This window comes from Nomascus leucogenys, chromosome 1a (assembly GCF_006542625.1).
Source record: "Nomascus leucogenys isolate Asia chromosome 1a, Asia_NLE_v1, whole genome shotgun sequence".
Lineage (NCBI taxonomy): Eukaryota > Metazoa > Chordata > Mammalia > Primates > Hylobatidae > Nomascus > Nomascus leucogenys.
The window spans coordinates 102,859,075-102,865,124 of NC_044381.1; positions in this window are offsets into that span (position 1 = coordinate 102,859,075).

Genomic DNA, 6,050 nt, shown 5'->3' on the forward strand with positions numbered 1-6,050 from the left:
AAAAACATTTCCTGCATCATTTCCACATATTGAAATCACAGTGTCCAGAAGGAGTGAAAGTACTGATTTTTCAGATCCCAGCAAACATCCCTTTCCATCGAATACCCCAAATTTCCTAAGCCAGTGTAGAAAGCACTGACTGATTGGCTTACACTTTTATTCTCTGAATACTGGGCAAGAAGATGGGATTCACATGTTAGGGTTTAAAAAATTAGAACCCACCTTGGAATTGTGGATACAGTCATTTTCTAGCCCTCTCATTATACCCCAACTGCACAGATAATACAAAATGCGAGCAAGAAATGAGGTAGTAAGAACACAACCACAGTATCCACTATACAATCCTAACTGGCTAGTCTTTTTCTACATTTCAATAAATTGTTGTAAGTCTACATCATCCTTTAATCCACAAAATGTTCTAGGATCTTTCCAACAGCCCCTCCCCCAGATTCCTCCTCTACATTCCATGAACATAAGCAGACTTGTATTCCTTCCTCATATTTCATGGAGTAAGCAGACTGGGAAAGCAGGCTTCAAACTGTAAATCAAAGTTAAAGTAAGAAAAGGCACCAGCAATTATAACCAAGTATTTCATATACTAGCTTATCATACACAGATTCCTGGACTCATACACTGACATGCTACAACAATGGCATTCCAAAAGGGATACGCAGATAGTGAGAGAGGGAAAAATAAGTGGCTCCACATTTCTGAGCACAGCCAGCCTGTCCAGACCCTGTGGGCACTTTCCTTGGGGGCAGGTAGCTGAGCAGCAGCGCATAATCCCACCTTTTTCATAAACTGGTAGTAATATTCATCTGGGTGGTGCCCACCTGTCCAGATACACGCTCAGTGGAAGACTGTGACACTAATGATCATTACATTAATACAAAAAAATACTTCGGCTCAATTCCTCAAGGAGACATTATTTTCCAGCAGAGGGCAAATTAACAGTATATATTTTAGTTGCTATGTGTCTAATGTACATTTTGCCAACGAAAACAAACTGCATAAAAACCCTACCCCGGAAACAAAAGATCTATAAAGGAAGAAAACAAAGAAAATGCCTATTTAAGAACAGAATATGGTTCAGTTTGGGCAATTCATTTCAAACAGAGAAAATCATCATCAAAATAAGCAGTCATCTGCACACATAACCATGACAGACATCCAACTAAATATCCTTTTATCTTTGTTTATGTGACAACACTTATTTTCACTTTCAAATGGACTTCTGTGTTCTGAACCCTGATTTAGAAATGATGTATGTAGCAAAGTTTCATAAAATTCAACAACCAGAAAAGCAAAGCTTTTAAAATCTCATTTAAACATGATTTGTTTGTCTAGTAACCAAAATACCTTTTCTAATTTAAACTCAAAAAGCTTAATTAATTTAAATGCCACCTTGATTACCTCTACTATTGATCCAATGAAAGAATTTACTAACATGCTGAAACAGTTGAATGCTAGTCTCTTTGCTTTTTTGTTATCTAGCACACTATAAAAATCACTGGATAATGTAAGAATCATGGTTTTGTGCTCCAAGCTAGAAAATTTCTCACATAGCCATTATTACTGGGTAGAATTATAAAATCTTGTCTACTTTCATTCACAAATTTTCACTAATAAACATGCTGTCTTTTAAGAAGAAATTGTTTTCACTCTCAAAATATTTTTCCCTCTAGTCTCCCTTGCAAAGGACAAAGAAAAGTCTTAGATAAAAGAGGCAACAGCTTGGAAGTCTTAGTACATTCTCTCTCTGGCAAACCTCTTGGTCCTCATTTCGTATGAGAACTTATACTTTCAGTGAAAACATGCTTTCCAAAAGTCAATTTTGCTAAACGGTGCAAAGAAAAGTCATAGTTAGAGTAAATTTGTTTTCTAATTATGAAAGGCAGCTGATAGCATAGAACAACTGAGGCAATTATAGTGATTTTTATTAATTTGCTATTACTATTAGCACTTTAGTAAACATCCTCCTTTGAGAAATGAAGATATTTTTCAATTACCATAAATAATGGCTGATATTTCAAGTAATCTGGTTGCTGATCTGAGTTGGAGGCTGGAGGCCTAGGTCAGGCTGAAAGCAGAGTATACTGACAAGAGGTCCAGAGTACAGACACAAGGTTTATCAAGACACTATGTCTAGGCAGTCTAGTGGAGGCATTACAACATGGGGACTAGGCACAGAGACAGAGGCCATGTGTGAGCTGGAAATGCTAGACAAGAATATATGGCAGAGATGAAGAGAATTTGAAATGGAATGGTCCTCTAAACCTCATTGCAATTCCAAGATGCCCTTTTAAGAACACCTGAGACTGCTGGCAGTGGATAGGGAGGGCCTATTTAGAGTGGCAAGCTGCCTCAGATATACATGAGAAGCTCACAGGAGTCTCTGCTTGGATTACAGGTTGAGTATCCATTATCCAAAACGCTTGGGGCCAGAAGTGTTTTGAATTTCAGATTTTTTTAGGATTTTGGAATATGTGCATGATACTTACTGGTTCAGCATCCCTAACCCAAAAATCTGAAATCTGAAATGCTCCAGTGAACATTTCCTTTGAGTGCCACATCAACACTCAAAAAATTTTGGATTTTGGAGGATTTGGAATTTTGGAGTTTCAGAATGTGATGGATTTAGGCTGTCTTGACTAGGAAGAGAGGGCCTAGAAACAGTTACTGGAATCCCAATTCCTATCTGCAAATTCATAAATAGGTGTTTTCAGTGTGAATCTCTTAAAAGAAAAAAACTTAGATTGGTCACTCTCATCCTCTGGGAGAGAAAGGTGCTTTTCATGATCTCATAAAGAAGCCTCTAATGAAGTTCACTTTCCTCCTATTAGGTATTGGGAAAAATATATTAAACATATAACAATAAAACTTATTCTTTAGAGAAAATTTATCATTTTGACAAAGGTATTAAACTGTTTCAGCGAAAACAAAGTTGCCTTAGGTGTAGGTTCAGAAGACTGAAAAAAATTCCAAGTTCAGGTTGAGTATCCTTTATGGTTTTCCTACAGATTCAAGCAAAAATGACTCTCTGCTCTTTTAAATACAACCAACTCCTTCCCTGTAGATCCAAGTAGGTAAATAACATAATAATTAGCTGATCATCATTTCTTTTTAAAAAAAAATAACATAGTATTTATGAAATCAAATAGCTTTTGCTTCAAGTTTCAAACACCTTTGAAAACATAGTTAAATGTGATGATCACATTCTCTTTGAAATATAAACCAGCTTTTTAAAATCCTTTCCTTTTGAAATGCAATAAAAATCTGAAAATGCATTTTTCATCAGAAAGAAATTTTCATTAAAAGTGCAGATGGACTACATCTTACAGAACATTGGCCTTTCTGGAAAAATCATCTAGGAAATACAGACATCTACTATACTTACTGATGTTATTCATAAAATTCAAAGACATAGGACATTGAGGTGATCGTAGCTCTTGCAGCTAAAAGGGAAGAAATTAATTTACTTGGATTCCTGACTTTAGCAAATAAAAACAAAAGAAATTAAGTGACTCTCCCAAGGTCACAGTTAGTAAATTGAGGAAATAACATTAGAATCCAAATTCCATGCCTCCTAATGAAGTATTTCTTCTAAAATGTTACTTTTAAATTGGTTGTAGATAACTGAAAATAAGTTTTATGATCACCACAAATATTTTTGAATTACCTATTTTAGAGAATTGTCTATTTCGAATCAAATAATATTTATTATACTCAAAAAAAGTTGCAACAGTATCTGTGGGACTTCAAAAATTAAAGAAGACGGGGTTGCTGAGGAGTCATTCTGCTTATATCACATCCCCTTTCTGCCACTCTCCTGCAGAATGGAATGTGTATCAGTAGATACAGAATAAGACCAAAATGAACCAAATCCAAAAATTTAACATAAAACGTGGCTGAAGCAAAAGAAAAATAAAAACAAGAAAAAAAATTGGAAAGTAGAATGGATACAAGAAATGGGCACCTTCATGATGTAAGATAGCAACAATTAACAACACAAGCATACCTAGGAGATACTGCAGGTTGGGTTCCAGACCACTGCAGTAAAGTGAATATCACAATGAAACAATTTGTATGAATTTTCTGGCTTCCCAGTACATATAAAAGTTACGTTTACCCTACACTGTAGTGTGAAATAGCATAATGTCTAAAAAATATACAAATAGCTTAATTTAAAAATATTTTATTCCTTAAAAATGCTAACAATCATCTGAGCCTTCAGAGAGTGATCTATTTGCTTGTAGAGTATCCTGTCTCAATGTCGATGGCTGCTGACTGATCAGAGTGGTGGTTGCTAAAGGCTGGTGTGGCTGTGGCAATAACACAAAAATGATGGGTAAAATATTTCAAGGTGCCAACTCAAGTATGAAAGAATTACCAGGGCCCCCACTTGACTACCCCTAAACATCTATTTTTGTCCTCCTTTCTCTGGGAAACTATCAAAACTGCTGCCTCATCCATCTCTTCCTGAATAACCAAAGGCCTCCTAAGGGAAAAGTTGTCCCAAATTACTTACTTGCCTATCTGGGTTTCCATCTTCTGCCAGATCTTAGTCTCGTAATTAATTCTTCTCAATCCTTGTTAAATTTTTAAGTATACATACAAAACTGGATAGCAGGGCTGATACTTTACTATTCCCCAATGGGAGGGCTGTTCCAGAGAACCAGGTCTACCATAACTGGAACTAGAAGTCAACAGAAAAATTTCTTAAAATTTCATTTCCCTAGCCCTCATGCTCTCCTGGCTACAAATAGCAGTTTCCCTCAAAGTCTCTTTCCCATCCACCCTGTAAACTTTTCAGCAAAACATTTTCAAACTCTTCTGGAAACAAGCTAGTTTTCCCTTCTTTCACGTCTCTTATTTTTCCTTACCAACAACTCTCTGTTTAAATAAGCTAGCCTCTCTATTTCCTTGAGTTCGCCCTTTCAACCATCACTTTGATCTTCATAAAAAACAAGGACAAGAAGCAGATTCTCTGCCTGGTGGGAATATGGGTAGTTTTTATGTCTTCATTGTTATCTGTATTTTCTAAAGTTTCTGCAACAAACGTGATTTTTTTAAATAATCATTTTTAATGTTGTAATGCTTAACAGTTTTCAGAGCATATGCTATTATTTCCTACCTATGAATAATTTGATATTTACTTGTGCTAAATCAAGTCAGCATGATCTATTTGCACAAGTGAATTCCCTGTTTCCTTAGGACTTTAAAACTCTGCAGCTGCTGTCATGTAGAAAACGAATTCCCATACAGGTATCCTCGCTTTAATAACAGACTCACAATTCTGTTTCCAGGCTTCCCTTTTAGCTTTCACTTTTATTTATTCGGAACTCCTTTTCCCTTTTCTCAGTAGTGTAATGGGGTATCATTTTTTAAAATATTTTCGGATGCATTTTGATATCATGTAAATAACGTTGTCCTGTGACTCACTGCCCACTCCTTGACCTAGAAAGGACTGGCACCAGCTGGAACAGTATAGTTACTGCTCAGCACTGACTGAGAAATTAGATTTTTAAAAAATCCCTAAGAAGATAATGGTCTAGAAAGCAAGCCTTGACAGAAAAAGAAACTTTTTTTTTTTTTGAAACAGTGTCTTGCTCTGTTGCCCAGGCTGAAGTGTATCATGGCTCACCACAGCCTAGAACTCCTAAACTCAAGCCATCTTCCTGCCTTAGCCTACCCAGTAGCTGGACTATGGGCAGGTGCCACCACACCTGGCTAATTTTTTTATTTTTCTTCTGTAGAGACAGGGTCACGATATGTTGCCCAGGATGGTCTCGAAATCTTGGCCTCATGCAATCCTTTCACCTAGGCCTCCCAAGTGCTGGGATTACAAGCATGAGCCACTGCACCTGGCTTTTTAAATTTATTTAGTTTTTTAGAGATGGGATCTCACTCTGTCACCCAGAAGTGCAGTGGTGCAATTATGAATCACTACAGCCTCAAACTTCTAGGCTCAAGTGGTCCTCCTACTTCACCCTCCTGAGTAGCTGGGACTAAAGGTGTGTACCACATAGCCATGCTAATTTTTAAAAGTG